Here is a 12,342-nt window from a genome sequence, read left to right as displayed (position 1 = left end):
CCTCCAGCTTCATCTCCAGCCCCACCTCCAGCCCCAGCTCCAGCCCCAGGTCCAGCTTCATCTCCAGCCCAGCTCCAACCCAAGCTGCAGCCCCAACCTTAGCTCCAAACCCAGCCCCAACACTCGCCACGGCTCCAGCCCTAGCACCAGCTCCATCCCCAACTCCTCCCCAGCTCCAACTCCAGCTCCAGCCCCAACCCAGCCCCATCTCCAACCCCGAACTCAGCTCCAGCCCCAGCTCCAGTCCCAGATCCAACCCGACCCAACCCGAGACCCAGCTCAACCCCAGTTCCAACCCCAACTCCGAACCCAAACCAGCCCCAGCTAAAATACCAGCTCCAAACACATCCCCAACCCAAAACCCAGACAGCTCCAAACCCAGTTCCAACCCAGACTCAGCTTCAATCCCAGACTCAATACAACCCCAGACCCAGCTACAACCCTAGACCCAGCTACAACCCTAGCTCCAACCCAGACTCAGCTATAACCCTAGACTCAGGTCCAACCCCAGACTCAGGTCCAGCCCCAGCTCCAACGCCAGACTCAGCTCCAACCCCAGCTCCAACCCCAGACTTAGCTCCAACTCCAGACTCAGCTCCAACCCCAACTCAAACCCAGACTCAGCTCCAACCCAGCTCCAACCCAGACTCAGCTCCAACTACAGACTCAGCTCCAACTCCAGACTCACACCCCAGACTCGCTCCAACCCCGACTCAGCTCCAACCCCAACTCAGCTCCAACCCCAGACTCAGCTCCAACCCCAGACTCAGCTCAACCCCAGACTCAGCTCCAACTCCAGATCCTCCAACCCAGACTCAGCTCCAACTCCAGACTCAGCTCAACCCCAGCTCCAAACCCCAGACTCAGCTCCAACCCCAGACTCAGCTCCAACCCCAACTCCAACCCCAGACTCCGCTCCAACCCCAGACTCAGCTCCAACTCCAGACTCAGCTCCAACCCCAGCTCCAACCCCAGACTCAGCTCCAACCCACTCAGCTCCAACCGCAGACTCAGCTCCAACTCCAGGCTCAGCTCAAATCCGGCTCCAACCCAGACTCAGCTACCAACCCCAGCCCAAACTCCAGAATCAGCTCCTTACCCCTACTTAGCTCCAACCCCAGACTCAGCTCCAACCCAGCTCCAACCCCAGACTCAGCTCCAACCCCACGACTCAGTTCCAACCCCAGACTCAGCTCCAACTCCAGACTCAGCTCCAACCCAGCTCCAACCCCAGACTCAGCTCCAACCCCAGACTCAGCTCCAACCCCAGACTCCAGCTCCAACCCCAGACTCAGCTCCAACTCCAGACTCAGCTCCAAACCCCAGACTCAGCTCCAACTCCAGAAGTCAGCTCCAACTCCAGAATCAGCTCCAAACCCAGACTCATCCAACCCCAGACTCAGCTCCAACTCCAGAATCAGCTCCAACCCCAGCTCCACCCCAGAATCAGCTCCACCCAGAATCAGCTCCAACGCCAGAATCAGCTCCAACCACAGACTCAGCTCCAACTCCAGAATCAGCTCCAACCCCAGAATCAGCTCAACCCCAGAATCAGCTCCAACACCAGACTCAGCTCCAACCGCAGCTCCAGAGGGCAGAAGAAGACAGTGTGCCCCATGCTGGCACATGAGCACTTTTTCAGTCTCCCCCAACGCCATTCCTACCCCCCCTCTCTCTCTCTCTTAAAACATAATTATTCTCTCCAACTCTCCTTCTATCTCTCTATCCCCCTCTTCTGCTTCTATCAGCATCCAGGAGAGATGACTACAGTTGACAGGTTAGTCCTGTATGAGGAGGTGGTAGTGTATGTGAGTGGAGGCTGGCAGTAGCATGTTGGCCATACACTTGGGCCGGGAAACAACTTCTGCGTCAACTTGATATAGACATCTCTACTTTCCTGAGCATTTATTCACCTTCACAGCAAAGACAATTAGTCTTAACAGTCCATACAGTAAAAGTTCACATCAGAACCTATCATACTGTTTCTGTCCCTTTAGACAGCTCTAGGCTCTGATGGTGAAGTAAGCACTGATCCTGAGCACAGCCATGCTGTTTGGCTCTAAAGCCGTATAGACACTGGGATCTCTGAATGGGATTGGGGTGCACAGCGAGGGAGCAAACCCAGACAGATTTGGGACTTGTTTGTTTGTTTGCCGATGCGTCTTCTGTACGGCTCCTGCATTAATATTTGCCAGTTGACATGCGAGGAGGCCTCCTCTCCCTCGTTGATTATTAAAGACTGATTGAGACGCAAATGTCCAGCTGGATTGGAAGCGTGCAAACAATCAGCAGGCAGATAAGGAGCTGTACCTGAAAACGCTAGCTGCAGCCTCCCTGGTCTAAGGAGCTGTGTCTGAAAACGCTTGCTGCAACCTCCCTGGTTAAGGAGCTGTTGCCTGAAGATGCTAGCTGCAGCCTCCCTGGTCTAAGGAGCTGTTGTCTGAAGGCGCTAGCTGCAGCCTCCCTGGTCTAAGGAGCTGTTACTCTGAAGGCGCTAGCTGCAGCCTCCCTGGTCTAAGGAAGCTGTTACCTGAAGGCGCTAGCTGCAGCCTCCCTGGTCTAAGGAGCTTGTTTGAAGGCGCTAGCTGCAGCCTCCCTGGTCTAAGGAGCTGTTACCTGAAGTAATGGCTGCAGCCTCCCTGGTCTAGGAGCTTGTAACTGAAAACGCTAGATGCAGCCTCTCCTGGTCTAAGGAGTGTTGTCTGAAACGCTAGCTGCAGCCTCCCTGGTCTAAGGAGCTTGTTGCCTGAACGCTAGCTGCAGCCTCCCTGGTCTAAGAGCTGTCGCCTGAAACGCTAGCTGCAGCCTCCCTGGTCTAAGGAGCTGTTGCCTGCCCTGAAATGCTAGCTGCAGCCTCCCTGGTCTAAGGAGCTGTCGCCTGAAAACGCTAGCTGCAGCCTCCCTGGTCTAAGGAGCTGTCGCTGAAAACGATAGCTGCAGCCTCCCTGGTCTAAGGAGCTGTTGCTCTGAAAACGTCTAGCTGCAGCTCCCCCTGGTCTAAGGAGCTGTTGCCTGAAGGCGCTAGCTGCAACCTCCCTGGTCTAAGGAGCTGTTTGCCTGAAGGCGCTAGCTGCAACCTCCCTGGTCTAAGGAGCTGTTGCCTGAAGCGCTAGCTGCAGCCTCCCTGGTCTTAAGGAGCTGTTGCCTGAAGGCGCTAGCTGCAACCTCCCTGGTCTAAGGAGCTGTTTGCCTGAAAACGCTAGCTGCAGCCTCCTGGTCAGGAGCTGTTGCCTGAAGATGCTAGCTGCAACCTCCCTGGTCTAAGGAGCTGTTACCGAAACGCTAGCTGCAGCCTCCCTGGTCTTAAGGAACTGTGTCGGAAGCGCTAGCTGCAGCCTCCCTAGGTCTAAGGAGCTGTTGTCTGAAGGCGCTAGCTGCAGCCTCCCTGGTCTAAGGGCTGTTGCCTGAAGCGCTAGCTGCAGCCTCCCGTGGTAATAAAGCTGTTGCCTTGAAACGCTAGGTGCAGCCTCCCTGGTCTAAAGGAGCTGTTGCCTGAAGCAGCTAGCTGCAGCCTCCCTGGTCTAAGGAGCTGTTGCCTGAAGGCGCTAAGCTGCAGCTTCCCTGGTCTAAGGAGCTGTACTGAAGATGTTAGCTGCAGCCTCCCTGGTCTAAGGAGCTGTTGCCTGAAAAACGCTAGCTGCAGCCTCCCTGGTCTAAGGAGCTGTTGTCTGAAGATGCTAGCTTGCAGCCTCCCTGGTCTAGGAGCTGTTGCCTGAAAACGCTAGCTGCAGCCTCCCTGGTCTAATGGAGCTGTTGCCTGAAACGCTAGCTCGAGCCTCACTGGTCTAAGGAGCTTTGCCTGAAGGCGCTACTGCAGCCTCCCTGGTCTAAGGAGCTGGTTGTCTGAAGCGCTAGCTGCAGCACTCCTGGTCTAAGGAGCTGTTGCCTGAAGGCGCTAGCTGCAGCCCCCTGGTCATAAAAAGCTGTTGCCTGAAAACGCTAGGTGCAGCCTCCCTGGTCTAAGAGCTGTTGTGCTGAAGGCGCTAGCTGCAACCTCCCTGGTCTATAGGAGCTGTTGCCTGAAGGCGCTAGCTGCAACCTCCCTGGTCTAAGGAGCTGTTGCCTGAAGGCGCTAGCTGCGCCTCCCTGGTCTAAGGAGCTGTTGCTCTGAGGCGCTTAGCTGCAACCTCCCTGGTCTAAGGAGCTGTTGCCTGAAAACGCTAGCTGCAGCCTCCCTGGGTCTAAGGAGCGCTGTGCCTGAAGATGCTAGCTGCACCTCCCTGGTCTGGATAGCTGGTACCTGAAGAAGCTGCTGCAACCTCCTGGTCTAAGAGCTGTTACCTGAAAACGCTAGCTGCAGCCTCCCTGGTTCAAGGAGCTGTTGTCTGAAGGCGCTAGCTGCAGCCTCCCTGGTCTAAGGAGCTGTAACTGAAACGCTAGCTGCAGCCTCCCTGGTCTAAGGAGCTGTGGTCTGAAGGCGCTAGCTGCAGCCTCCCTGGTCTAAGGAGCTGTTCCTGAAGAGGCTAGCTGCAGCCTCCCTGGTCTAAAGGAGCTGTTGCCTGAAGATGCTAGCTGCAGCCTCCTGGTCTAAGGAGCTGTTTGCCTGAAGGCGCTAGCTGCAGCCTCCCTGGCTCTAAGGAGCTGTTGCCTGAAGGCGCTAGCTGCAACCTCCCTGGTCTAAGGAGCTGTTGTCTGAAAACGCTAGCTGCAGCCTCCCTGGTCTAAGGAGCTGTTGTCTGAAGTGCTAGCTGCTAGCCTCCCTGGTGCTAAGGAGCTGTTGTCGAAAACGCTAGCTGCAGCCTCCCTGGTCTAAGGAGCTGTTGTATGAAAACGCTAGCTGCAGCCTCCCTGGTCTAAGGGCTGTTGCCTGAAGGCGCTAGCTGCAACCTCCCTGGGTCTAAGGAGCTTAACCTGAAAACGCTAGCTGCAGCCTCCCTGGTCTAAGGAGCTGTTGTCTGAAGGCGCTAGCTGCAGCCTCCCTGGTCTAAGGAGCTGTTGCCTGAAGGCGCTAGCTGCAGCTTCCCTGGTCTAAGGAGCTGTTACCTGAAGATGTTAGCTGCAGCCTCCCTGGTCTAAGGAGCTGTTGCCTGAAACGCTAGCTGCAGCCTCCCTGGTCTAAGGAGCTGTTGTCTGAAGATGCTAGCTGCAGCCTCCCTGGTCTAAGGAGCTGTTGCCTGAAAACGCTAGCTGCAGCCTCCCTGGTTCTAAAGGAGCTGTTGCCTGAAAACGCTAGCTGCAGCCTCACTGGTCTAAGGAGCTTTTGCCTAAGGCGGCTACCTGCAGCCTCCCTGGTCTAAACGGAGCTGTTACCTTGAAGATGCTAGCTGCCAGCCTCCCTGGTCTAAGGAGCCTGTTGCACTGAAGGCGCTAGCTGCAGCCTCCCTGGTCTAAGAGCTGTACTGAAGATGCTAGCTGCAGCCTCCCTGGTCTAAGGAGCTGTTCCTGAGTGCTAGCTGCAGCCTCCCTGGTCTAAGACTGTTGCCTGAAGATGCTAGCTGCAGCCTCCCTGGTCCAAGGAGCTGTAACTGAAACGCTAGCTGCAACCTCCCTGGTCTAAGGAGCTGTTGCCTGAAGATGCTAGCTGCAGCCTCCCTGGTCTAAGTAGCTGTTACCTGAAGGCGCTAGCTGCAGCCTCCCTGGTCTAAGGAGCTGTTGCCTGAAGGCGCTTGCTTCAGTAACTCACTGCGCTGGCTGATAATGGAGCTGCTTTTAAAGACCAAGAAAGCTGACACTGAACAGATCAACTTCTCCTCTCTTCAGTCGACTACCCTCCCCTGCCAACAGCACCGCAACAAGCACTGTACTACCAACACTGACATTCCCGTAGCTCTGCGCCAACACACACACGCACACAAGTGCACGCACAATGTACACAAAATACACAATTATACAAAGAGGTGCACACACGCACACACACAAAAGATACACACACACCTCCATTTACATTGATACACACACACCTCCATTCCTAAATGGTAAATTGGCGGCGGAGAAGAAGGCAGACATTTTAAGTGCCCCCAACTGAGTGTGTTTTTGTTAGTTTATTTGCGTTGCTTGTAAGTTMTTTTTTAACATATTTTGTACATAATATTGTCGCTACCAAATACTATGACCGAAAATAACTTCTGGACATCAGGACTGTGATTATTAAGAACCCTTTTTCCCCTTTAATGAGTCGGACGAACCCGACGCGAACGATATACTGCTTTTTCGGGAACAGGCCCAGATCCCCATGATTTGCGTGAAGAGGAGGAGGAGAAACAGGGGCCGGAGGGTGGGTTGCCTTCTGAGAATTTGTAGGCAATCGAGTAAACCCCCACTTCCTTCCATTCTGCTAGCAAACGCGCAATCTTCGGACAATAAAATAGATGACCTACGCGGAAGATTAAACTACCAACGGGACATTCAAAACTGTAATATCTTATGCTTCACGGATTCGTGGCTGAACGACGACTCTATCAACACACAGCTAGCTGGTTATACGCTGCACCGGCAGGATAGAACAGCGGCGTCTGGTAAGACAAGGGGCGGTGGTCTATGTATTTTTGTAAATAACAGCTGGTGCACGATATCTAAGGAAGTCTAGAGCAATTGCTTGCCTCAGGCTCTCTCATGATAAGCTGAAGACCACACTATCTACCTAGAGAGTTTTCATCTGTATTTTTTGTAGCTGTTGACATACCAACACAGTCGGAGGATGGCACTAAGACAGCATTGAATGAGCTGTATTCCGCCATAAAGCAAACAAGAAAATGCTAACCCAGAAGCGGCGCTCCTAGTATCTGGAGACTTCAATACAGGGAAACTTTACTCCACACACAATGACGCATACAAAGCTCTCCCTCGCCCTCCATTTGGCAAATCTGACCATAATTATATCCTCCTGATTCCTGCTTACAAGCAAAAATGAAAGCAGGAAGCACCANACAAAGCTCTCCCTCGCCCTCCATTTGGCAAATCTGACCATAATTATATCCTCCTGATTCCTGCTTACAAGCAAAAATGAAAGCAGGAAGCACCATTGATTAGATCAATAAAAAAGTAATCAGATAAAGCAGATGCTAAGCTACAGGACTGTTTTGCTAGCACAAACTGGAATATGTTCCGGGATTCCTCCGATGGCTTTGAGGAGTACACCACATCAGTCATTGCCTTCATCAATAAGTGCATCAATAACGTCATCCCCACAGTGACCTAAAGACTAGAGCTGTCGCTTTCAAGGAGCGGGACTCTAACCCGGAAGCTTAGAAGAAATCTCGCCATGCCCTCCCATGAACCATCAAACAGGCATCAAACAGGCAAAGTGTCAATACAGGACTAAGATCGAATCGTACTACACCAGCTCTGGCGCTCGTCGGATGTGGCAGGGCTTGCAAACCATTACAGACTACAAAGGGAAGCACTGCCGAGAGCTTCCAAGTGACACGAGCCTACCAGATGAGCAAAACTACTTTACCTCTCTTCGAGGTAAATAACACTGAAACACGCATGAGAGCACCAGCTGTTCCGGAAGACTGAGTGATCACGCTCTCCGCAGACGATGTGAGTAAGACCTTTAAACAGGTCAACATTCACAGACAGATTACCAGGACGGGTACTGCGAGCATGCGCTGACCAACTGGCAAGTATCTTCACTGACATTTTCAACCTCTCCCTGTCCGAGTCTGTAATACCAACATGTGTTAAGCAGACCACCATAGTGCCTGTGCCCAAGAACACTAAGGTAACCTGCCTAAATGACTACCAACCCGTAGCACTCACGTCTGTAGCCATGAAGTGCTTTGAAAGGCTGGTCATGGCTCACATCAACACCATTATCACAGAAACCCTAGATCCACTCCAATTTGCATACCGTCCTAACAGATCCACAGACGATGCAATATCTATTGCACTCCACACTGCCCTTTCCCACCTGGACAAAAAGAACACCTATGTGAGAATGCTATTCATTGACTACAGCTCAGCGTTCAACACCATAGTGCCATCAAAGCTCATCAATAAGGTAAGGACTCTGGGACTAAACACCTCCTTCCGCAACTGGATCCTGGACTTCCTGATGGGCCGCCCCCAGGTGGTAAGGGTAGGTAACAACACACCCGACACGCTGATCTTCAACACAGGGGCCCTTCAGGGGTGCGTGCTCAGTACCCTCCTCTACTCCCTGTTCACTCATGACTGCACTGCCAGGCACGACTCCAACACCATCATTAAGTTTGCCGATGACACAACAGTGGTGTTGTGTCTTGTGGGGCCCCAGTGTTGAGGATCAGCGGGGTGGAGATGTTGTTACCTACCCTCAACACCTGGGGGGCGGCCCGTCAGGAAGTCCAGTACCCAGTTGCACAGGGCGGGGTCGAGACCCAGGGTCTCGAGCTTGATGACGAGTTTGGAGGGTACTATGGTGTTAAATGCTGAGCATGTAGTCGATGAACAGCCTTCTCACATAGGTATTCCTCTTGTCCAGATGGCAGTGTGCAGTGTGGTTGCGATTGGTCATCTGTGGACCTATTGGGGCGGTTAAGCAAAATTGGAGTGGGTCTAGCGTGTCATGTAGGGTGGTATGGTGATATGGTCCTTGATAGTCTTTCAAGCACTTCCATGATGACGGAAGTGGAGTGCTATGGGGCGGTAGTGTTTAGCTAGTTACGTTAGCTTTCTTGGGACACAGGAACAATGGTGGCTCTTGAAGCATGTGGGAGCCAGCGAACTGGGCATAAGGATTGATTGAACTTGTGCGTAAACACAGCCATGCCAGCTGGGGTCTGGCGCATGCTCTGATGACGCAGCTGGGATTGCCGTCTGGGCCTGCAGCGTTGCGAGGGTTTAACACATTTAATGTTTTACTCACGTCGGCTGCAGTGAAGGAGAGTCCGCAGGTTTTGGTAGCGGGCCGTGTCAGTGGCACTGTATTGTCCTCAAAGCGAGGAAAGAAGTTGTTTAGTCTGTCTGGGAGCAAGACATCCTGGTCTGCGATGGGGCTGGTTTTCTTTTTGTTATCAGTGATTGACTGTAGACCCTGCCACATACCTCTCGTGTCTGAGCCGTTGAATTGCGACTCTACTTTGTTAAGCTCTACTGAAGCTTAACTTGTTTGATTGCATTGCGGAGGGAATAGCTACATTGTTTGTATTCGGTCATGTTTCCGGTCACCTTGTCCTGGTTAAAAGCAGTGGTTCGCGCTTTCAGTTTCGAGCGAATGCTGCCATCAATCCACGGTTTCTGGTTGGGGAATGTTTTAATAGTTGCTATGGGTACAACATCGCCAATGCACTTGCTAATGAACTCGCTCACCGAATCAGCATATTCGTCAATGTTGTTGTTTGACGCAATGCGGAACATATCCCAATCCACGTGATCGAAGCAATCTTGAAGTGTGGAATCAGATTGGTCGGACCAGTGTTGAACAGACCTGAGAGCGGGAGCTTCCTGTTTTAGTTTCTGTCTATAGGCTGGAAGCTACAAAATGGAGTCGTGGTCAGCTTTTCCGAAAGGAGGGTGGGGGAGGGCCTTATATGCGTCGCGGAAGTTAGAATAACAATGATCCAGGGTTTTACCAGCCCTGGTAGCACAATCGATATGCTGATAGAATTTAGGGAGTCTTGTTTTCAGATTACCCTTGTTAAAATCCCCAGCTACAATGAATGCAGCCTCAGGATATGTGGTTTCCAGTTTACATAGAGTCAAATAAAGTTAGTTCAGGGCCATCGATGTGTCTGCTTGGGGGGGAATATATGCGGCTGTGATTATAATCGAAGAGAATTCTCTTGGTAGATCGACATTTCATTGTGAGGAATTCTAAGTCAGGTGAACAGAAGGACTTGAGTTCCTGTATGTTGTTATGATCACACCACATCTCGTTAATCATAAGGCATACCCCCCCGCCCCTCTTCTTACCAGAAAGATGTTTGTTTCTGTCGGCGCGATGCGTGAAGAAACCAGCTGGCTGTACCGACTCCGATAGCATGTCTCGAGTGAGCCATGTTTCCGTGAAGCGAAGAGCGTTAGTCTCTGATGTCTCTCTGGAATGCTACCCCTTGCTCGGATTTCATCAACCTTGTTGTCAAGAGACTGGACATTGGCGAGTAGTATGCTCGGGAGCGGTGCGTGATGTGCCCGTCTCCGGAGCCTGACCAGAAGACCGCTTCGTCTGCCCCTTTTACGGCGTTGTTGTATTCGTTCGCCGGCTGGGATCCGATCCATTGTCCCGGGTGATGGGCAAAACACAGGATCCACTTCGGGATCCGCTTCCTGGTCGTAATGATGGTGAATTGACGTTGCTCTTATATCCAGTAGTTCCTCCCGACTGTATGTAATAAAACCTAAGATTACCTCGGGTACCAATGTAATAACAATAAATAACAAACAATAAATAACAATAAATAATCAAATGGCTATCCAAGCTATTTGCATTGCCCCCCCACCCTCTTTTACACCACTTCTAATCTCTGTTGTTATCATATATGCATAGTCACTTTAATAACTCTACCTTCATGTACATATTACCTCAACTAACCAGTTCCCCCACACATTGATTCTGTACCAGTACCCCCCTGTTGTCACGCCCTGGCCTTAGTATTCTTTGTTTTCTTAATTATTTTGGTTAGGTCAGGGTGTGACATGGGGAATGTATGTGGTTTTTGTAGTGTCTAGGGTGGTTGTAAGGTTTAGGGGGTTTATTAGAGTAGTTGGGTTTATGTTTAGTATAGTAGTCTAGCTGTGTCTATGGTTGAGTGTAGGTATCTAGGAAAGTCTATGGTTGCCTGAATTGGGTCTCAATTAGAGACAGCTGGTTATTGTTGTCTCTGATTGGGAGCCATATTTAAGGCAACCATAGGCGTTAGCTGTTTGTGGGGAATTGTCTATGTTGAACGTAAGTAGTTTGTGTGTGCACTTGCGTTTGTAGCTTCACGGTCGTTTGTTGTTTTGTATAGTTGTATAAGTGTTCGTGTCGTGTTCATCTTCGTAGTAAAATAAAGGAATATGTATTTTGCATCCGCTGCGCCTTGGTCCTCTCTCTCACCTCAAGACGACCGTGACAGAATTCCCCACCAACATGGGACCAAGCAGCGTAAATCAAGGCAGAGTGGCTGAAGCCAGAGGCTCCCCCAAATTTCTTGGGGGAGGGCACACGGGAGTGTGGCTGGGTCAAGTGGAGATTGGCCAGTTCCCGTGCTTACCATCAGGAGCAGTTGGCTAAACAAAGGTAAAGTCGGAGAATGTGGAGAGTTATTGGACAGATTGGAGAAAAGTGAAAGGATGGAGATTATGAGACTTTGAGGAGTTGTTGGTGTTATTGGAGGAGAGCGAAGAGAGAGAGATGTTGATATGGGGGAGCATACAACCAGGTAAGGTTGGGAAGCCTCCTGTGCGTCTCCTGAGCCCTGTACACTGTTCTTCTCCCCGCACTCGTCCTGAGGTGCGTGCCCTCAGCCTGGTACCACCAGTACCGTACAACGCACCAGCTATAGTGGCGCTCGAGAGTCCGTGTGCCTGTTCCTCTCCACGTACTAGCATATAGGTGTGTGTCTCCAGTCCGGTACACGCACCAAGCTTCCTGTGTGTTCCCAGAGTCCTGTTCGTCCTGTTGCTCCTCCCGCACAAGCCCTGAGATGCGTGTCCCAGCCCGGTACAACAGTTCCGGCACACGCACTAGGCTAATGTGCGTCCCAGGGTCCAGTATGCCCTGTTCCTTCTCCCGTACTCGCCCTGATGTTCGTGCCCTCAGCCCGGTACCCACAGTGCCGGTACACGCACCAGGCCTATAGTACGCTTTGAGAGTTCAGTGTGCCCTGTTGTTGTTCCCCGCACTAGCCTGAAGGTGCGTGTCCTTAGCCCGGTGCCTCCAGTTCCGGCACCACGCACCAGGCCTACAGTGCGCCTCATCCGGCCAGAGCCATCCGTCTCCCCAGTGCATCTGAGCCATCCGTCTCCCAGCGCCATCTGAGCCATCGTCTCCCCAGCGCCATCTGAGCCATCCGTCTCCCCACGCCATCTGAGGCGTCCGTCTCCCCAGCGCCATCTGAGCGTCCGTCTCCCAGCGCCATCTGAGCCGTCCGTCTCCCAGCGCCATCTGAGCCATCCGTCTCCCACGCGCCATCTGAGCCTCCCGTCTTCCGAGCCATTAGAGCCGCCCGTCTGTCCCGAGCCGTCAGAGCCGTTAGTCAGTCAGGAGCCGCTAGAGCCATTCGTCAGACAGGATCTGCCAGAGCGCGCCAACCAGACAGGATCTGCCAGAGCGCCAACCACACGGATGCAGAGCCGAACAGACAGACTGCCAGAGCGCAACCAGACAGGATCTGCCAGAGCCGCCAACCAGACAGGATCTGCCAGAGCCGCCAACCAGACAGGATCTGCCAGAGCCGCCAACCAGACAGGATCTGCCAGAGCCGCCAAACCAGACCA

Source organism: Salvelinus sp. IW2-2015, unplaced genomic scaffold (genome assembly GCF_002910315.2).
Source record: "Salvelinus sp. IW2-2015 unplaced genomic scaffold, ASM291031v2 Un_scaffold2105, whole genome shotgun sequence".
Taxonomy (NCBI): domain Eukaryota; kingdom Metazoa; phylum Chordata; class Actinopteri; order Salmoniformes; family Salmonidae; genus Salvelinus; species Salvelinus sp. IW2-2015.
Note: the sequence above shows the minus strand (reverse complement) of the source record.